This window comes from Camarhynchus parvulus, chromosome 1A (genome assembly GCF_901933205.1).
Source record: "Camarhynchus parvulus chromosome 1A, STF_HiC, whole genome shotgun sequence".
Lineage (NCBI taxonomy): Eukaryota > Metazoa > Chordata > Aves > Passeriformes > Thraupidae > Camarhynchus > Camarhynchus parvulus.
The window spans coordinates 50,618,639-50,641,424 of record NC_044586.1 but is presented as its reverse complement, the minus strand read 5'-3'; the positions used below and the strand labels follow the sequence as shown (position 1 = coordinate 50,641,424).

At 40.5% G+C, this 22,786-nt stretch overlaps 1 protein-coding gene across 11 annotated transcripts in view; it reads right to left on the bottom strand.

Annotated features, from left to right (window-relative positions):
- PLXNB2 (plexin B2) overlaps nucleotides 1-22,786 on the bottom strand; it is a 251,912-nt gene that overhangs the window by 121,025 nt on the left and 108,101 nt on the right. Inside the window, exon 1 of one of the 11 annotated variants that reach the window (XM_030961149.1) lies at nucleotides 8,886-8,901. The exons of the other annotated variants lie outside the window; for them this stretch is intronic. The gene's annotated coding sequence lies outside the window, so the exon portion shown is untranslated. Of the gene's footprint in view, nucleotides 1-8,885; nucleotides 8,902-22,786 lie in introns of those variants that run through there. 11 annotated transcript variants of the gene reach the window in all.

Here is a 22,786-nt window from a genome sequence, read left to right as displayed (position 1 = left end):
TCTCATTTGTCCATCAAATCCAAGGAACAAGGTGAATCTCAGCCTAATTGCAAGCAATATAAGAACACTTTCCTCCTTTAAATCAGGCAGAAGGGCTCTTCTCATCTTCAGCACCTCTCACAGAATCAGCCTGATTCCCTCCACATTCCCTTGCTTTCTCTGTGACCTGTCTTCCTAATCTGGAATCCTTCAGAGCTGGGAACTGGACCCCCTGCCTTGTTTCCCATCATCTGCACTGATTTATGTCAGCAAGCCAGGCCAGCTGGCTGCCTGCACACCCAAAGAGCCCATGCATCCTGACACTGCTCACTTAAGAGAAAAACAACAAAAAAAACCCCAAACACCCCTCCCCCCAGCCCAAAAAAGCCCAGCAGTCCAGGGTGGCTTTGCCTGCCAGGTTAAACCTTGGTCTCTCCTTGTGAGCCTCATCTACCTGCGGCTGCTGGGCAGGACACTGCCCTGCCTGGGGCTGCTCTTCTGCGGCTCTTCTGCAAATTCTTCAAAGGTATTTCCAGGCAGGGCAAGGGTACAGGCTACTGTTTCTAGTTCACTAGGAAAGATACATATGTTGACACTTTTTTTAAAAAGAAACCATTCCGAACAGCGATCGGAGCTGGCTCGGGCAGGTACTGTCCTATCTGGCGGAGCAAGTCACAGCAGGTTCCGTAATCGCCGGCTCTGCAAACACTGATTTCCCCCCACCCCCTCCACGGGACCTCAACTTGCCCCGTGCTCCCGGATGAGCGCATCTGAGAGTACTGACAGGGAATGGCTGAGCAAAAGCAGCTTTTTAAAATTTTCTTTTCTTTTTTTTTTTTTTTTCTTTTCCTTTTTTTTTCTTCTTTTTTTTTTTAATTTGTTTTTGGGTTTTTTGTTTCTTCTTTTTAGGTGAGGTTTTTGTTGGTGTTCCCCTCCCCCCAATAAAACGTCAGTCTTTGACACTTACATGGGGTATGAGCTACAGGAATAAGAGTTTGTTCAGTTCAAGCACTTTTTTTTTTTTCCGCCAGCAGAGCAAACCGCGTTTGGATGCACACGAAGGGAAAGGCAATATTTATAAAGGAAGTTCCCACACTTCCTCTTCAAACAAATCACTTCTGGCTGGTTTTGCAATTACAGACCTACCGTGAAAAGAGGGTGGAGGAATAAAAAAACATTGGGTATACTATTTCCTTTTAAAGTCACTTGCTCCTGAAAATCAAGCTTCCAGAGAGGAAGGAGTTAAGCACTCAGGACAAACTGTCAAGTTTTCAGTAACTCATTTACTCTTCCTGTAGGCCTGGAGGAAATCCACAGCTGCCACAAATATTCCTTGCTCATTTCAATACTACTCCTTGTGAAATGGATTTTAATGGCCAAGCAAAGCCATCCAAACCGCAGATGTAATTAAAGCCACTGAAACCGGCTCCACAGAAGGCTGGGAAGTGCCCCGTGCCCCACCTGGGGGCAGATGCCAAGGCACAGGCTGGCAGTGACACCAGGACACCTCATCCTTGGCACAGCACACGGTGCTGCTGCTGACAGGATGGACCCTGCTCACTGGGAGGGTATCAGGGCTCCCAGCAAAGGTGCAGCAGGCGATGGACAGGGAGCCAGGGGCTTGCTGCAGCTGGGACTGGCTGTGCCTGTGCTGCCAGGGATCAGTGCCTCTGCAGGGCAGTGCTGCATCCAGCTGGAAGCATTTGCTCTCACCCAGTTTTCATCCCATGCCCTGCTCCCAGGGTTATAAAGCTCTGCCACCCCAAACCCATTTGTTTGCAGTGCTAAAAACCTCTTCATCCATGGGCAAACTGTATTTGACAAGCTAATTTCCCTCCACACAGAGTGGCTAAAGTCTGCAACACTAGCATAGGAAGTAAAGATTTTTCTGACAATTCACAATAACTCAGCTTCCTATTTCAATTGACATACCTTAATTTCTTCTGCAGTGAGTCAAACTACTAGTTTACCCAAAAGGTTGGTAGTCCCCTGGTATTGAAATCTGTATTAGATCCATACCCGTCAAAGGAAAAAATAAAAGTTTTCCCGAAACTCTTATCCAAAGCGTAGGAGGGTGGAAAATAAGATCAGCATACCTTGCTGAAAATAGTTCTTGAGATAAAAGATATGATTGCTCTGGCACTAACCTCCTTCCTCCTTCCCTCCCCTCCTCAGTCACAGTGAGGTGCAAATGCCTTAGGAAACTCCCTGCCCCTGCTACACACTTTTTTCATGTTTAATCTTAGGTTAGAGCACAATTGGATTTGGGCTTGATTAACCTTTCATGCAAAAAAATTCCCACACCTTTCAGTTACTAATTTCATTTTATAACAGCTGCAGAAAACTTGCTCCATATTTGTGGAGTTCAATCACTGCCAAATTCTGTTTTCTGGTGCCAGCTGCTCAGAATAAAGCTAAAAACCTTTCCAAAACAATTATATTTAAATTATTAATTAACACCACTTGGAATATTATGACTAAAATCAATTAGTTTATGCAAAGGTATCTACAAACCTGAAACAGAGTAAGAGTGAAAGAGATTCTTTAGTTGGTGAATAATTAATACAGCCTTTCATTTGTTTCACCTCATATGCCAAGTAAGACAAAAGGAAAGTCATCAATGCAAGTGGATCACAAAGCTAACAACAGTGATCATTACACATTTATAGCCACTAAACTGTTTAAGTGAAAAGTTTGCAGGACCAAGAATACTTCTGCAATATCAGATCCAGAACAAACTAAAATACAGTTTTGACCCTCTGGATGAAACAACAAGGATAAGAAAAGCAGAGCTGCCTCCTCAGCTTGCTTGCTGTAGGTAAGCAGGAAGATCTGTCATCAGCTGAAAGAAGTTAGGTCCTCTGAAACCTCTGTCTTCAGGCTCACAAGATCCATCAAAGTGGCTTCCCACTTCTGGAAGCAAAACACATTGTTTGGCCAATTACCTCCACATTTTTTACCATGAAGGCATGTGATTTTATACCCACATACATACTGTTTCCTCTCAGGCACCAAAAGAAGCATTTTTCTAGTCTGACATGCTCCAGGTTTCTTGGCAAAGCACAACTCTTTTAAAAAAGTGGGTTTTGGTAAACACTGTGCAGATTTCCTGGGGATTACCAGAACTACATACCTCTTGTTAAAATATGCTTCCGTGACATAAGGTGATGTCAGCGGAAGAACAGCATAAATCATTATTTGCTGCAAAACTAAAAGCTTAGCATGTGTTAATTTACAGCATTCCTTAACTTGATTATGCGTCTAGGAATCAGCAAGCAGTTGCCATTATGCCAGTGGTCTGACACTACCCCACTTTCATCCTATTTAACCATTAAAATTTTACACCATTTAAAAAAAAAAGGTTGGATTTGTACATGTTTGTTTTTATTTTCAAAATTACTCAGAGTATCTCTCCAGAGAAATGTTAGACATTAAAAAAGTATCTCAGTGGGAGAACATTCATTGCCGTTTAAATGTTGAATTACAGCAGAGCCCTAAGAAATGACGTCGGTGTTTGATCAAAGAGTTTCCTGTGTGCCCTGTTAACAGCTCCTCTGTGTGAGGCAACAATAGGGATATTTTCACGCTGTGCAAACATTAACTTTGCAACATTTCTGCTCCAAACTGGAGGCTCACCTGCTTCCCTCAATACACAACATACCTTCTCCTTCCCTGTTACATTACTCCTGCTGCCCTTTTTTTGTGTTTTTCCCATAGCCTCCTTTTTATCCCATCAGCTGAAAACAGAGCCAGCAACACTAGACTTGAAGTTCCTACCTCCTGACATAAGCAGACTCAAAAATCTAGACAAAACAAGCTGTCCCATTTCTGCATTATCTGTGCACTGATTTCAGAATCTAAAACCCTTTTGCTCACCAATGAGAAATGATGTGGCTTCCTTCATGATAAACTTTCTCCAAACAAAGCTTACCCAACTGTGACACAAAGCCTGCCTTGTCTTGTCTGGGACTGTCTTGTACATGGAAAAAAATTCCATGAGGCTCATCTTCACCTGCCTCTTAGGGTACTGGAAATGAAAGATTTTCCATTCTATGAGTGACCTGCTTTCCTTGCAGCACCCCTCCTTACTGGGTCAAAACTTTTACACTCCTCCTAATTCCATGCCTGCAACCAATATGCACTGCCACCAACCCGTTAGCACATACTTTTCATATCTTTCAAACAGATGGTAGTTTGGGGGTGAATTACACTTGGTTTCACAGCTAGCCCAATCCCAGGCACCGTGTCATCACCACAGACAAGAGCCCACAGATCTGCTTCATTGGGCTATAAAGGTTTGCTCCATCTTTGCATTGATAAAGTGCTTAATGGAAAAGACTGTGGTTTAAATATTCCCCAGACCAGGAAGAGTTTTTAAGAAGCAGAAGTAGCTCGCTCCACTTAAAGGGAAAAATGGTCTTTTGGCTGAGAAATGTCCTCTATTCTGCTGTGTTTGGGTCCCCGTGGCTGCAGAGCTGCATGGAGGATGCGTGAACTGGAAGTGATGTTAGAAAGGCAATGCTGCGGTCTTCCTGGCATGAAGCCTATTTTGTACCCTGTGCTGAAAGAGCTCTTGACATATTATGGTCTGGAACATACCTACAGTTATGCCTGTGGCCATAAACTGGCCAGTTTTGATTTCTGGATCTCAGAAATAACCAAGGAACTAGAAACAAATTGCTTTGCCTCTGCTTACAGAGTGTTATAGTGAAATGAAATCCTAGGTGGACATGATGATTTTCCCCTCTCTGTAAAGAAGTTGTAGTTTTTCTCAGTATTTCCTCTCTATAGAAATACTGTGCTAAGGAACCACTTGCACTGTAGGACCCCAAGCACCCCATGGCAAAGCTGTCTCTAATTGGCACGCCTATCTGCCCATCTCACCCAACAAAAGAAAGCATTAATCCACATCTTCAGGAATTCAATAGTCATTTAAGCAGAAGGTCAGGTACCTAATGGGCTGTCAAGTTCAGGCTGTCTATCCCTCTGTCTTCCTGGTTTCCCAAGCCTTGACTGAAGGTCCTCAAGAGCTGGGTACTTTGTTTTCCTGCCAGAGCACTATGAAGGCTAGAGCACAAGTGGCTGCTTTGCAAATTTAAGTTGGGATGACACATTCTGGCTTCATTGAAAGAGAGAGGGGGAAAAAAAGCAGCCAGGTACAGAGCAAGGCCTGAGAAGTATACTAAGGATGCTGTTTGTCCTGGATTACTGGCATACTTCAATAGAATGTGAATATTCAGTAGTCTGCATTGTGCTTTTTGACCCGAACCTTATTATGACTGCTGCACTTTTAGGCTACCTCACAACAAGGATAACTGTGTGTAAACACTGTGTGGCATCGAGTGCTATTAAATATTATATAGAATATATATACATTACTATTTATATATATAATACACACTAATCTTTTAGTAGCACTAAAGGTAGAGAGCATGATTGCACACATTTCCCAGGTCTTTTTCAGTGCCATGAGTTATGGAGTGAGCTTGAAGCCTACAGTCTGGAATGTAGAAACATTGCTACAGCTCCCAGCAATTTCCAGGAGGTACACAAAGAGGAGGGAGCCCCTTCCACATTCGCTGGGACACAGCCCACTGCACATACTTGCTTTTGAACAGCCTCGTAAAACCAAAACATTTTTTTCCAAACAGATCACAGGTCACGTAAGCTTCCCAAGGGATATATTGGTTACAGATGTTTTCATGTAATAAAATATTCCACTCAACTGCAGTATTTCTAACTGATAATGCTAAAACTAAATTACCCTTGTCTAATGGTTATGTCCCCAATGTACTCCTTACCATGGTAAACACTGGCTCATTTGTTACCATTTAGCCACATAAAATAATTTTTTTTTAATATGAGCATGCCACAAAGATAATGTATTTCAAGTTTGCAAGAACTACTTGAACTTTTCAATAATATATACTTAAAATTCACTATTTTTGCATATTTCTGGAATAAATTATACCTCTAAGTTTCAGCATTATCATATAAATTTGCATTTAAAAGTTATCTCATTCTTTAAACATGAGTGAGTCTAATAATTTTCCAATATTTATTCTCGAACTTGGAATATTTAAGAAAAATCACTCAATTGTCTGAATGGTATAATACTAATAATGAAACATTCAATTTGATGTCCTCCTGGCAGAGTTGTTAGGAAAGGTCATTGCGATGGTATGTCTAAAATGATCAAGCAGTTCAAAATAGAAAAAAAATTAAAAAAGGGAAAGGGGAAAAGGAGATAATTGTCTCTATTCAAAATACACTGACAATATAGCACTAACAAGGATGGTTATGAAGAAGGAAGAAAAAAAAAATTGAAAAGGAAACTTAAGTAGTCTTTGACCATAACGAAGAGCCTCCCTCAAACAAGAGAAGCTCATACTTGGATGGGACTACATCTCTATGAAAACTACCACCTCAGCATTTTTATGTAAAAGATTAAATTCATTAGGCTTGAGATAGCTACTCATCATTGCTCTCCTTTTTGGATCATCAAGATACTTCTGCTTGGATTTCAAATATAGACATTAAGAGCAAAGGAACAAAGTGACTCTTGATGTCCTATAACTGTTCCATGTTGCCACTTCACAGACAAAGTCAACCTAGTCTAATTACATTTCAGTAAGACTGGAAACAGCAGGTGCAGAGTATCCTCCGTGGGGGGAGACATAAGCCACTTAGCACTGCTGGTGTTATATCAAAAGTAGAACCTGTCTATTTTTAAGAAAATGTGTGAGTTAGTAAAAATTGGAAGTAGGCTGTGTATACTTGATTAAAGAAAAGGAATTCTTCTTCAAACTTCACAATGCCACAATTCAGGTATTCACTGCTTTAATGCTAATGTTCCTTTCTGAGCTAAATGTATTGTCACCAACCTTGATAAGCAATTTTTGCAGTTATCCAATTCAAATTCATGCTTGTGCTTGGCAAAGAAAAAAATCACTTTGTATTATTACAGAGCTCAGAAGCATTCTTCAATGATGTGCTATAGGGGGGAAATGTGGGAGCATTTCCCTCCACTTCCCCATCCCAATTGAAAGGATAATTCAATCTGCAGCAAATCACTTGAGAAAATTTAATTCAGATTGATGGAGATGCTTTCTAAACAAAACATAGCTGAACCTGACCTGAATACAGTGTTTGGAAGAGGAGGACTTTGTTTTGGTTCCAAGCAACATGCCAAGAAAACTTTACTCAGTTGACATTTTTACCATAGTCCTGCTTATCTGCCTATCACTCTCCTTCTCATCATCAGATCTGATTAACTGTGAATTTATTCTGAGGCTGATGCAGTAATTAAGATTGGTCCCATGTACAGGAGGCAACAATGGTTCTCTGATAGCTCCAGCATTTGGGAAGGAGGTTATGCGGCACATGAAATGCAAAGCAACAGCCCTGTTCTGTGGTTCAAGATAACATCCAGGATAGGAACAAGGCAGTGCTTTGTGACAAGTAATTTGCTTTCTGAAAAAAAGTACAATCCAGTTTTTCTAAGCAGATGCTCTCACACAGAGAACAGAAGCCTGATCTGATGATATTTGAATTTTTAAACCAATTTAACAGTTTTTCGGGTGGTATGAATAAACAGCAGTAAGAGCAGTGATTTTTGTGCAGTAGTGACTTCAAAACATATGAGTCTTGGAAACTCAAGTACTCCTTTCCTCTTCCCTTAAAGAGCCTTTAGCATAGTAATCTGTCCTAATGGGAAAAGGACTAGCTTTCTGGAATCAAAGTCACCTGGATGCAGAAGAGGACCTGATCTGCCAGCACTGTCCCCAGGAGCTGTGTTCCTGTTGAGCAGGAGAAGGCTGCCCATCGAGCACTGCCCGTCACAGTACCTGCCATGAGCTCCCCTATCCCCTTGTTGTTTTTGCTGGCTGCCATAAAAAAACACAGCTAGTTGACATTACACCCTGGGCAGAAAATCTCTATTTATTTGGAGTGCATGAATAATGTGAGTAGCAGGAACGAGCACAAATAAAACAACCTAGAAGCTCATCTATGGGATGGGATGTGAGCAAAGCAAAACTTTTGAGAAGATCTGCAACTCGTGACTCACTTATGAACATAGAGCTTGCAGGGTAAAAAGTTATTATTTTAAATCCATTTTTTTCTATGTTTTGCGGTATCTTTTTCTTGCCACAATTGTTAAGGACAGCACCCAGAATGCATAGCTAAGATGTCCAACAGTGTCATTTGTCTGTTTCTCATTTTCCTCCCTTCCCCAGCCCCTTTACCTATGCAGTCAGTACCATATTCAAAAGCACACACTAGCTCCCCTGAACTAAATATTTTTCATTTTCAAATAAATGCCAATTAATTCACCCTTTACTTTAAACTATTGTATGCAGCAAAATGCTCCAATTAAAAATGGAATGTCGATTAATTGAAGCCCAAGGATTCTGTTAAGGCAAGTTCCACGAATCCTAAAAATAGAAATGCATTCATAATTTTTTCCTCACTTTAATTAGGCTTTTTTTTCCCTGGCTTGAATTTAAATATCCCTCTGCAGTATCTTCAACTGCATTGCAGTAGTAGGAACCCTGCACACAACACAAAAGCCACAAGATGAAAGATTACTTGCTTTTTCCATTCTTTCTCTGAAAGAGGAGTGTGAAATGGAGAAATGCATCCCACAGAACAGAAGTGTTGCAGTTAAACAGAAGAAACTTCAGAAAATGAGACTCCCAAAACCAAATGAAACTTGTGGTTGATTTCTGTATAGACAGATACACAGTCCTTGTCTAATCTATAGTCTTAGGTGATGTGGAAGCAAACAGCACTGTGGCGGTCAAGGTGAAGGAGATATAAGTAATGGTATAGCAGCCAGGCTAAGGGCAGGTCAGCTCAAAGTAAGGTGAAAAATATGCTCTGTGTGGCTCTTTGAATGACATTACTTATAGCAGGCACAGAATGCAAGGTCATGCTTCTTCAGACACAGGTTAAACTTGCAGTGTGGTGAACTAATCTGGAAAGCAGTGACTTGAAGGATGACTTCAGGGCCACGGTGAGCCGCAACTAAAACTCTGGCAGGGATGCAGTGGCTAAGATGATGAATGAGATCTTTCAATACCTGAGCTAGGGGAAGACACAAAGCAGAAAACGTCATTGTAGCACTTCAGAGGAGCATTGCTAGGAACAGACAAAGTTGAGGTTATCCAGGTCAACTGGGCAGTAAGCAAAACAATGCTAAGCAGCAGTCACAGACCTCTGCCTGCTTTGCCTATGCCAGAGCCAAGCTTCCTCCTGCTACTGCTGGCAGGATTTTTCAATTGAAAAATGGAGCTTTGAGATAAAATTTAGGCAAAAAAATGAGGGAGAAGTGTTAGAAATGAATGCAATTAAGTCATTGGAACCTTTCACATTTGCATGAAGTAAATTTGCCATCACCTAAAGTCATTAAAAATGAAAAAAAGAGAAGGATTACTTTTTAAATTGGTATTATCTAGCTCAGGCAGAACTTTCAGGCTAAGTGGTGAATTTGTACAAGAATATAATACTACTGGCTGGCCAAACTAGACGAACATTTTGTTATAAAACCTATGAGCACATATTTATTTCTTGAGTGGGCCTACGAAATCCAGGTTTTTTCTTCATCTGCTTTAGAATGGATGCACCAGTTTTGCTGAACCCAATCTGAACTTCTAAATTGAGCATTCTGCTGTAGATGTGATACACAGCCAGTTTCTTTGTCTTCAGATACTGCAAAGAAGCAACTCAAATACCCAAGATTGAGTGCAAGTGAATGCAGTGAAACTGAAGGCAAGATGCACCTGTAAGCTTTCCTCTAATCCTGCAGTCTGAAAGCACTGGCATACTTTCCAGGGGCATTTGCAAGCCACCTTGGATTGATCCAGCACGTGGGATTAGATGGAGGGCAGGGACTTACCACCTAGAGCTCCTTAACCCTGGCCAACCCAGTTATGCTAAGCAGGACAGTATGGGAGGTATCTTAGTACTTAAACACTTTTTGGCCACAAGGCAAATAGTTTCACCAGGACTGTGACAAGAAGAATTGGGCAGAGCAGGATAGCCTAGATATGTCCAGGTTTAATACAGTTAAATTTTATACCTTTGAAATCTACTGTAAGAGTACTAGACACTTTAGTTTAATAAAGGAATTAACATCCAAGAAGTGATATTGTGCAACGACAGCATTTTCTAGCAATCAGTGAGCTTTAGGAATGATGAATTGTGTGGTCAGGAGACAGACTTATAAAAGACACATTCCCTCCTCCAGTTCAGCTCCTCTGATCAATTGTTTACAAATCCATAGTCCTTTTTTCTCTCTGCCACCATGAGAGGTATTTACTGTTTTTATGATCTCAGAATGGAAAAATATTAATCTGAAACAGCAGCAGCTATTGCTTTTTCTTCTCAAATCTGTGTGGCATTAAGTATAATTACATAAATAACTGGAATGGCAGAAACAGACAATTACTGGCTTTGTATTGGTATTGGCAAAGATTATGCTGTTTTTATCATGTCTCTCAAATAATGGGTATCTTCCAAGTCTGCTGTCAAGAATACTGCTTACTGCTTTAATGCTGATACGAAAATAATATTGTAAAAATAGTAAGAGAGTCTTTCCACATACTTTCCACCAAGAAAGATTACTTAAATAATAGATTTAACCTATTGACCTAAAACCTAGTTGCATAAACGTTTTAAAAATTATTATCCGTCCTGAGTAGATAAAAGTAATCTAGCAAAGTCAAGGATAACATAGGAAGTCCCTTAATGACAGCTGCATTCTCTGCAGCCTCTATTAGCACATGATTTTTCTATTGGCAAAGCAGATTTAAATGAACTATAAGAACACGTGTATGTGATAGCTCTTCCTCTCTGTAAAAGACTGGAAAGAGAAAGATACATATAAAAGAAGAGTGAAAACCTGCAAAGAGCTCTTACAAGAAGAGCCTCAACTACTTTTGCCCCATTTTTTCATTATAAACATTGCTATACCTTCTTTTTAAAAATAGTAATAAAAATTAGAGACACCACAAGAAAGTTAAATATAGAGGTTGTGTCTACCCATACCTGAGCTACCATCATCCCAAAGTCAATAAGGATGAGTGCATATAGCATTTGCTCCAGTTTGCTGTACAAATGCTCAGAACCAGCTAAGATAATTAATTTGGTATAGCTCATCCAGTATGCACTGGAGATACAAAGGCACTCCAGTGTGAGCAAAGAGGACAGTGTGCTTATCAAGCTTAGAAAAGGCTATCTCAGGAAGGCACACAGTGCCTTCACCTACTAAGAAGTCCCCTGTTTTTAATATCCTGTGCAAGCTGGCATTGTAATAGACTGCTCCACTCCGTGGTGTGTAATGAGAAGAGTCTCTCGAGCATCTCGACTTTCCTCCCCTGCAATCAAGGCAGTGATGCCAGATGCAAGTTTGGAAGTCTTCAGCATTTTGTCTGACAGCATAAATGTTATGTTTTTTCATGAACAGCAGTCATCTGGTCTGCTGCATGCTTTCACCACCTGCTTGTATCAGGCACATAGGAAGGGATGCTTGTGCTTCAGTGACCAAGCTGGCAAGTATCTAAAGCTTCAGCTGCTACAGGATCACCCAAACCTTTGGGTTTGTGGTGTTTGTTATAAACAGATCACAATTCTAGCATTCCCTTTCCTCACTTTAAGGAAACATCACCTTTTCTACAGACTCAAACAGCAGCCATGTGGTCCACAGCAGCATACTGGAAATGGTTAAGATGCTGCTAACATTGTCCATGCAACTTCAAAGGGATCCAGCTGCCCCAGGAGGTGTTTCCTGGCCATATACCTGACCATATGCTGCAGCACTAAAGACCATATTTTCCATACATACAGATCTTTATCCCTTCTACTTCCTTTGGCACAGGTCTGTTTGTTTTTTTCTGAAATCATTACTAAATTAATAATCTCACAGCCACACATATTTCCACTTCCTGAAGTGTTAAAAGAAAAAAAAAAACAAACGAGCTCTTGATATTTCTGTCAATAAAGACAGGCTCAGGATCAAAGAAATGAAAATGCTAATTATGGTGCACTCTGTAACACCTCTCTCCCAAGCCAAGTGCTCTGATTAAGCTAACCATCATGCTAATTATAGCACTGTTTAGCACAGCTGGGGCCAAAGAAAAGCCATCTTCTACCAGAGCATGGTTGCTGGCCTCAGAATGAGATCAAGCATTTGTATACTGTAATAGAAACTTGCCTATGACCCACCGAATAATAAATTTTAAATATTCAAAACCATATTCAGTTTATTTTATCATTTAAGAAATTGTGGACACTTTAAAAAAATTGATGTGCTTTGTTTATTTTTCGACATGAAAAAATGCTGGAGCCAGAAGCTTATTGCACAGGAGTTGAGTCACTGCCTCCTAAGGGAACACACAGCAAGGTAACACATCTTTGCAATTTAAAGGGAAGCCCACTCTTCTGCGTTTTCTAAGTCAATACCATACGGCTGTGAAGCATGCCAGTGATGAGAGAGGAAGGCCAGTGTACTCTATACTTTCATTTAAAGTGGAATGAAGTAGCATGCAATTACTGGCAAAGCCACCTGCCACATTTCAGCAGCACATTTGGATGGAGAATGGGGATGATGATAGTACCAGTGAAAAATGTCATCAGAGTGTATGTGAAAGTTAATCCTTCCCACCAATTCCATGGAGGAGAGAAAAATATAATAAATCAATAAATCCCTGCAGCTCAGAAAATTGTATCTTCAGTGGATGCTTACAATGCTTGTTCCACGCAGCATAATTGGAAGACATTTTTAAATGGTTATGTAGTTATAACTGTATCTTTCATTCATCACTTCCCTCCTCGAAGAACTCTTCAGCATTTACTGGCAGCACCTTCCGGTGCACCTGCTTGAAGGATGAGCACTACTTACCACGGAGCTAAAAGGTAAGAAAATTGCCTTAGATTCAGTATCACTCCTCAAAATGGCTGTTTTGTACTTGCTCAGTCTCCCTGAGACTTTGAGTAGCAGCAGATGAGCAGACGGTTTTTCAACATGAATTCAATCATTAACTCTGAATTATACAAGTCATCTAAACACAATGAGGCAACTAATGCTCCTGAGTGGATATGTACTTTCCAAATTCCAGGCATGTTCACAGTACTCCTGTTTCCCTGCACAGATACAGCAATCACTGACACCCTTATTATGGGCCACCTTCCCATTAATTTCTCATGCATTGCATTGGCTCACTTAATTATATACACACACATATATATTTTAATAAATACAGCACTGTTTTATGCAAATTGATAATCTGAGTTCCTTACTGCTTTAGTAGGGTGGTAAAGGCTTAAGTGAGTTTAATCTACTCTCTGGGGAGAAAAGCTAATTATTGCTCTGGTTTGGAAGGTAGAGAGGAGAGGTTCCTCAGAGGGAAAACCCAACAAATTGGCTGAGATGTTAGAGAAGGTCAAAGCATGGGAAGAGCACCCTTGACAGGGTGAAGACTGTGGCACAATGGGGCATTACTAAACCTCTTGGGCAGGAGTCAGTGCTATTGCAAGGGCTTGTGGACCCTCTAAGAGCATTCGTGATGAATTTCAGTCTGTCACACACACTAAAGAAATACAGCAATACAGTGAAAATGAGGGCATGTTAATCCTCTTCTTTTTCACTGACACCCTTGGATGCATGACCCTGTGATTGAGTATAACCCCATCCGCCTCCTGCCCTCCTGGGAGTCACAGATCCTTCTAGATGTGGCTGCTTCACCCAGCACCCTGCTCTGCATTCCCTTGTATGAGTGAGGGAGATGGGAAAGGCAGAAAAAACAGGGAGGGAAAAGAGATCTTTCATCATCTCCCAGTCCCTCCCTCTCTCAGCTGCTAATTAGCAACGGCCAAGCCCTGTGGAAAGTATTACAGGGTGTAAGCACAGACTACAACTGGCTGGTGAAGAGCACTGTACAAGACTGGTTATTTGGCACTTAGATATAAAATAAAGTACCATTGTCCCTCTAACTGTGCAGCAGTGAGCAGTATCCTATCTTCCAGTGCTTAGGTAAGCTCAAACATTAATTCTTACTTACAGTCTGCATTTTACAGCAAATTAATTTCCACTCTATGCATGCATACATCTAGGACAGGTGGGGATTATGCAGTAGATACTCACACACCATGGTGATGTGCCTAATAGGAAAAAATAGTGGAATAATAGAGGAAGCAGAAGACTAAATTGCATACTATAAAATATTAAGACAGATAGTTTCCTGGGAGGGCTTCTTATGGGTGTTTGCATTGCCTGCACCCAAAATGCTCAGGAATTACAGGTCACATCCTGCCATTACTTCTCCTATAACCCATTCCAAAGCACTAAGAACCTGCCAATAGGAAATGCAAAGCAAAGTAAACTGATCTGCTTAGGTTCTTTTTGCTGAGCTTTATTACAACAGTGCTTTTTGATTGAGGAAAAAAGATTGCTGTAAAAATCAACACTATTATATACTATTTAGTTATCTCTTCATAATAAAGTAATCAGAGAAACTATTAAAGCATGGTCACCATAATATTTGGATTTGGCTGAGACTTAGAATATTAGTTACACAAACTTTAACTCTTGAAATAATGATCAGCTAATGATACGTGCTTCACTTGGGAGTCAAACACTTAAAGTAAAAGCTGCTGTCTGACAAATTGAAAGTAATTTCACACTGAAGTAAATTAAATGAATTTCCCAGATGTTGCTATAAGAAGAGACTCGAGGAGGTGAAATGAAAGTCACAGCAGATGCATTCAGACACTTACCATAAAGCTCCCAAGAAGGAAATATTTTAAAATGAAACTGTGGAAAAGGAGAAATAAGAGGCAGGAAGTTTACAATCCCAACTACAATCCTCATCAGAGCAACTTGTGGCTCTGTGTCATTTCACAGGGAGTGGTCCACATTTCTGGATGGGAAACCCTAGGCAAACACTAGAGTGAAATCTGTCTTGTTCAAAGGGTGTTGGGTAGTCAGAACAGGCTGCCCCTCCCTTCTGAGTAAGGAGAAAGAAGATAAAACCCAAGGCCTCTCTTTAATACTATTTTGTTTTCAGTACCTTGCTGTGGCAAATCTCAAAGTACACCTAGGATTTGGAAATCCCAACTTCTCCCTTCAAAATATGTTTTCCAGTACAGAGAAATATATATCATTGACTTGGGCAAATGTCAAAAGCTAGCAGCATCCTTGCATGAAAACCCTCTGGAATACCTTTCCTTCCATTCTTATCCAACTACTGCCACTCCACTTGAATTACATCTTCTTCTACCATATCCCAAATTGAGTAAAGAACCCATAGGTCTAGGAGGACAAGGAGGAAAGGAATTTTACAGGTTTGGGGGATTGTCTAACCAGATCCCAGAGAAGCCTATATGCTCACCTATCTCCACTGTCAGTAGCAGAGACCCATGCACTGGGTGCACAGACACAGCACTGCCCACACACCAGCCATGAGAGGTCTTCCTCCCATGCAATCCTATTTTTCAAATTCTCTGCACATTTATGTCTCAGCAGTTTCCTCATCCAGCCCTTCCTCTGGATTCCTAGCAGTGCTTGGGTTACTATTCCCTCCCAGTGATGGCTTTGTGAAAGAAAGAATTCTCCCTCCATATTTGACTCCAGTATCCCACACAGATCAGGGTGTTACAATAAGGGTTTGCAAGGTTTGTTCATACTGAAATAACTGGCTATGCTCATCTGTTTCATTAATGTAATATTTTCCTTAGCATTTTTTTTAATTTTTGCATGTTCCACTAAATTATCATCCAATAAATTAGAAAAAAAATTATTGAGAGTGGTGATTATGTCAAGCTTATCTTCTCAGAATTACAGGTTTTCTACAATTTACTTAGAAATCTGCTTTAAAGGCCAACTTTTCATGCTAGACCAAGAAAAGCATCTATTCCATTTTCATCTGGTGACCAAGGCAGCATGTCAGAGAGGAAAGATCCAAAAAATACTTGAAAAGTGCAAGGGGGTCCAATTTTCAGGGAAAAAAAAACACCTGAAAGTCTAAAATGGAATACCATTGAAGAAGGAGTTATAAAATCCCACACCAACAATAATCTTTGACAATTGTGTAAAACACTCCATATTTTGGTGGGGCTGTTACTGTTGCAACTCTGACTTCAGATTCTTGGGACACAGTGATTTTGCTCTAAACTTTTGAAAGATTGAGAACTTTATAGATTTAGTAGCTACAAATGGAGCATTATAAAACAGATTGTAAACTTCAGATGTATATTTTAAAAACTGTTTTGGTAGAAAAAATGAGACACTGCTCTATAAATACCTTTCCTGTTTCACATTATCTTTCTTTGGGTATATCCAGTGGTACAGCAGTAAGAGCTAAACCACAATGCCAGAATATTACACTAGCCCCTCCCTCTAACTATAAAATAAAAATAATTCTGACCAACATCCCTATTTTTAAAAATAAAAGGCAGTAATAAAAAACTGTTCCAGATGAAGCCTTCACCAACATCTCCAACTCCACAAATATCAGCAATCCTGGCTGGTAGTGCAGGTTCCTCCTGTGAGACCAAACTCCTGGCCAATACTCATTTGTTTCACATTGCTCAAGCATAAATGTGAATTACTGGGGTTTGAAACAGCCTGTATCATGCAGAAGTGGTTCACTTCAATATTCCAAAAAGGGATGGAGGGAAACAGCCAAAACCCTCAATTTTGCTACCCCTCACTCTTTTTTTAAGACTTCCAGAACACGGCTCAAACCAACAGATCCAGAATTTCTGTAAATTGAAATAACTGCTTTGATCCACTTCTTAAGAAGAAAAGCTAACCAAGCAACAGTAGGTACACCAGCTTTTTCTTGGGGATTCTCTCTTAACATGTTTTGTCAATAAAAGAAACCACATTGTTTCCAAATATTTCATTCTAGTACAACAGTTCAGCAGAACAGGCACAACCCATTTTCTGTAATGCCACCTGAAGCTGAAAAAGCAGTTTTGAATTGGAGTAACACACATGGTCATGCAGAAAAGAAGACATCAAGACCCCTAAAACATTTCACAATACTACATGAATTGTTCTGTTATCTTCAAAGTATGGAACACTGGTTATGAGTCTGATTGACTCAGTGATGTTTTGAAATGTCATCAATGAAGTTAACTCAATGGAGTAAGCCATATATCAAAATACTCACTTTTGTCATTCTAAAGTGCCTAAAAATAGGAGACCCCTCCCCCCTTATTAATTTAGGATAATAATGTTATTGCACTGTCTCCTCCTCACTAACATAGTTTAAAAGGGATGAAAAGGAATCCCAAAGGAGGATGTCACTGAGAAAAAAAACGGAAATTCACAAATATATTTTCTTTTAGTAGTGGCTCTTTGGGGTGGAGGGGGGGTGGTGTGGTAGGGAGTGTGGATGCTTGGGTATGCATGCATTCCCTTTCATATGGAATAAGGGGGTCCTCTGAAAGTTGCTGAGCACACCACTGTACATTGGATGACAAGGTGACCTTTCCTTGGTAAAGGAAGAAAGCAAATTTTATTCTCTGGTACCAAGACCTATCAATGCATTTCCTTGCTTTTCCTAGGCTATACCAAGTTCATACACGTAAAGGAAGAACATTACTCTCCAATAAGAGAAAGAAGAAGGAAAGCAAGAAAAAAAATTGAAAACTTCAGTGAAAACTTCAGTCTGGACAAACAAGGAACTCATTTTTACCTCCAAAAAGGTTAAGGTCACCAGACTAGTGCTCACAGTTTCTCTCTATGGGGACAAAAGAATACACCACAAAGCCAGTAGCGCATGTATCACAATTGGCAGCTGGCTTGAAAATGGTCGAGTTCAATTGACTATGAAGAATGAATTACCCTTATGTTTGAACAAAAAAACTCTCAACCTGATCTCACCAGGCCAGAAGCACAACCACATTCCAGCCTCAATGTGTGACAGCGCACAGAAAGCGAATTTCAATTTATTCTGCACATTTGAGCACACACAAAAGCCTATATGGTTCTCATTAAAATAAAAGATATCTTCAGTCATCTGAAGGAGCACAGAGTGATTTAGATTCTTACTTTCATTCAGAAGAAATAACTTACCCTCCTGTTTGTGCTTCCTCCTGATCTGCGACTTAAGTCCCTTATACCACTTTTCATCTTTATAAACAACCACCAGTAGATTAAAGATCTTCTCATATTCATTCCACACTCTTTTTTTAAATGGAAATTTCTTTGACAAAGTGCAACAAAGCATTCTCTCTGAAAGAAAGAGCACTGCAGATACACACTTTCAGAGAGGACATTCAGATGCAACTCCTCAAAGTTTAGTAGATTAGCTTAACAATGTTCTCAAAAAGGAGCTATAAACCTTGCCATGAAGGGTAGCTTTAGTGGTGGCAGAGGTTTAACAAGCTCATTCATTAATGACCAGTGTCTTTGGGGTGCTTTGGTGGACCTTCAAGGAGCAGGTGTTTCTGTTTTCTCCCAGTTTTCCGTGGTGTCTGGCACACTCTCCTTGCATGCCAGGCTGCCCAGTGAGCCCGGCTCATCCACCAGACCCTGCTGAAAGGACAATTACGAACTAGGAGACAGGAGGAACAGAATGTACGACAAAAAATAATTCACAGGATTATCTTTTTTTTTTTTTTCATTCACAAGCTTCTCCTTATGTATTTCTGTGTGAAAAAGTGATTCCAGCGTAAGTACATGCAAGGCAAATGTGGCGTGAGATGTTTCATCTGGACCTTGTGTAGGACCAGTTCAGGCACAGAGAGCCTGAACAAAAAGCTTCATAGGCAAATGAGGAGAATAGGTATCTATTTAATACCAATTAAGAAAAGACCCTGAGGAATTAGAAGAGGGCTACAGTTAAGAAGTTCTAATGCAATCACTTTATTTTGGTGTTTAGGCTCCTACCTAAGGAAGGTTTTCCTTGCTGGAACATCAGCATGCCTTGCAGAGGCTACTGCTTGTGCTTGAGAGACTATCAAACACTTTACAAAATATTATGCAAATGAGTCAGAAGGGGCTGAGAGACAGCAAGATTCTAAGAATACAATGAATTAAACATAACTGAAGTGCACGCAACAGAAATCAAGAAAGAGTCCATTTGCATCAGCTGTAGGTGTTTATGAAAGAAAATTGTGTCAGTGTTTGTCATGTTACAGGAAGCATTCTGGCTTGATTTGTAATTAAAAGGGAAGCTTAATGCATATAGCTACTTTAAAATTATGTACTTAAAACTTAGGCAAACTACTGTTTTAATTTAATTAAAAGAGAGTGATCTGATTAGTTTGCACAGAATCTGAATCTTGAAAAAAACCTATAAAATCAAATGAAAATTTGAAATTCTACTTCCCTCCAGCAAGCTTAATTCAAACATTATTACTAGGTTTTTGCTGACATATCATCTAAAGCCAGGACAAAAAGGCTGAAAAAGAGTGCTTGACAAGGGAATAATTAGTCTTAGTTAAGTCAGAAGCTACCAAGAATTGCACTCCTAAATATTAAAGAGAAGATTATCTTAGTAGGAAATTTCAACAGGAAGTATTTTAGTGTTTACAGCCTGCAACAAAATAATTAAGAACAAAACTTGCTATAATAATATCAATTCTCACTGGAACTACTTTAATGGGTACTTTTTTTTGTCTCTCTGATAAAAGGATAAATATCTTAAATCTCTAATAGCACTTATATGATATTTAAGATTCTGACAAAAAGAAACCTTAAATGAAAGTGAAAGGAAATGCCTAGATAGAATTTGGCTCACCACTTTAAACATCCATTTTTCATTAGGACAGGCAATAATGGTGCCAGTGGCCACATTGCCTCCCATTAAGTTCAGAAAATTATTTTGCAAAATTAGAATGCCCCTGTGAGTGACGAAGATGAATTAGGTCTCTCCTCAGGAGTTACATATGAGCTGAATGTTCCAGTGATATCATAGGAAATCCATACTCTAGAAGACAGGCCACCATAGCTAAAGGCATGCCTTGCAGCAAAACAAAACCCAAAAAACCAGAACAAAATCAAAACTAGAAAATAAGATCAGTAAGTGTTAACTAGCAATCAAACCACCTTAAAAGATGTAGGGGAAATACTAAGACACTGTGCTGACCACAGCAATTCCATTCTGGAGGCTGAGCCCTGGCTCTGTCATCTTTACATCTTTACAGCCTTCACCTCCACGAGAGTTACTACAAAAGGGAAGTTGCATTCCAAAAGATGGGCTGTTTTTGGTTTTTTGGAGTTTTTTTCCTTTTTTTTTTCTTTTTAATGGAAGACATTGCATTGCTTTCTCTTCCCCTAGCAAACATCTCAGAGCTGGAATGCAGAATAAATGTCTCAAAGACTCCTCTGTGCTGGAGGGCTTAGCAGAAACCCAGCAGTCTCAATATAAACCAGATGTGTCACAACAAGTTTTGGGGGGAGAGATGTGTTTGCTCAGAGTCTGAGACGGCTCAGGAGGGACTTTCTCTTACAATACAGGCACAGGAACAATTAAGGAAGGTGGGAGTAGGCTCAGCAAATATTTCCCAGCAGGACTGATGCCTTTCTTTAAAGCACCCCCATCATTCATTCTTCAATATTTTAACAGGGCCCTGATGAGATATACACAGCATTTAGCTTGTATTAAATAAAACTTTCAGAACAGAGAAGGGCCAAGAGCCCCAAAGACCTCGGAGCTTTTCAACAAGGGCAAGCAGGATATGTGATGATTTTGCTGTGAAAATCTGGACTATTCTCAGGTTGACTATGATCTTCAAGCTGTTTTGGCCTCCCCACACCAAGAACACAAAAGCCAAATTTAATCCTGGGTAAGTACATCTCACTAGCTCCACATAATTCTGAATTATTCTCTTATGATGTAGCCATGTAAGGCACTTAAAGAGTATGTGCCTGCTCCAAGCAATCCAAGAACCTCATCTAGAAGCAATTAGGAGTATGCAAGTACTTAGGGAAATTAGTCATTAGTTTGCAAATCCAGATTCAGAGAGTCTCTGTTACAAGAATCACTTGGGTTTAGTTCACTCTGTTTTTTAGGGTTTTTTTTTCCTGCCATTTTTTTTTTCTGAAACAGCATAGGGATAATGCTGTACAGTTGTAGAAATTTGGAAGAACTTGCATAGATCATCCCACAACAATTAATTTTGTTAAACGATGTAGAAGGAAGAAAATGCATGAGAAAAAATATTTCTAAATGAAACAGAACAAAAGAAAAGCAGGATAGCAGGAACACTCAAACCCAAAAAAGGTGGAAATCCAGGGTGTAGACAGATGTCAGAAAAGAGAAAGGAATGCAGCAGGGAATAAGAAATAAATTCCTCATCTCTCCCTCTGTTTACAGTTCCAATTTTCAAAATAACATCCAAAGAAGCTCTTTTCCAGACAGTGTAACAAGCACAAAGACCCACCTGTAGTAGGCAATCTCTGCCTCCAAAAACTCTTTGCACACATTTCAGGTCTAAAGCATGGTGAGCAGGCAATTAGCAAATGAGAAGCCCTGTCTGTAGGCAGGCACATTCCAAATCCTGCAGTCATATGATGCAAATCCACAAGTACAGTAATGCCAATGAAAACCACCTGTGCTGCAGGCTCAACTCGCCTTTCTGGCCTCACATGTGTCTATGGACTCAGCATTACCACACCATCCTACTTCCTTTTTTGCATAAAGGGGAAGTTTGTAAATATGCTAGAGTAATGCTGGATGTATCTAGGGGAGACCCGTGGTTTCCCACGGGATCCTGAGCCTGTTTATGGGGCTCCTATGAGTTGTGGTAATGGCAGCTACAGCATAAACTTGAGCAGTGCTCTGCTACTGGCCAGGATCCCTCAGCTGACTCAGCCTGCAGCAGGTTATAAAATGTGGAACAGTCCATGTGGTGGCACAGCTGGAGCTTAAAAAAGGCAGGTATGGCTGTGCTGGGTAATTGGTGGCCAAGTGGGCACAAGAGCCTGTCTGCCAGGAGGAAAAACTTATATTCTTTTAACACTCCTTATCTATTACTTCACCTAGGAGCTGAGACCAACCAAGTGTGATCCAGGCTGTAAATGGGCCAAGGGAATGACTATGTGGATATGGTGGAAGGAGAAAAATTCTAGGTTTGGGAACAGCAGCCAGGAGCTCAGACGGGGGCACCAGTGGTGGTGCCACCACTATCCAAGCTGTAGGTTTTGGAATCAGTCAGGCATCAGCTGATGTGCCCCACTGGTGCCAGACATGGATGGCCACATACACTTTGCCTCCAAGTCAGGCTTCAAGCTAACTTCATCCTTTTTTGTGTCAAGCAAACTATTTGTTTGGAACTGATGTGGAGGGAAAACAGCAAAAGAGACTGAAGCGTTTGGCACTGTCAAGCACACATGGATATTATATGCATTTCTTAAAGGGCATGCTCGTGCCTTGGCATGCCAGGCAGCTCACAGTGCTCACCCTGCAGAGCTGATCCTGAGACACACTGAAGGATGAGTGAACAAAAGCACACTCAGAGCATGTGGGCTGAGGGAGCAGAAGCATATAAAACTATTTTGGACAGGTCCTGGCATTAGGAGATGTGTCTCTAGTGAAGAGGTCACTCACCACAGCTGGGGCATCCACATTCACTCCTCATGCTGAGGACATGATGGTGAAGGAAGTAGACTGAGGGTCGTGGGTGGTCCCAAGAATTGGGAGCAGGATTGGGGGGAGTCCTTTTCAGGTCACCAGTGTGATCCAAACAGCAGGGAGTGGGGGTGTGTGAAAGCACCTCTCTGCTCTCGTTCCCCCACATATGACACGTTTTGAACCACTCAAAAGACACTTACGGATGACCTGTCTGCTCAGAC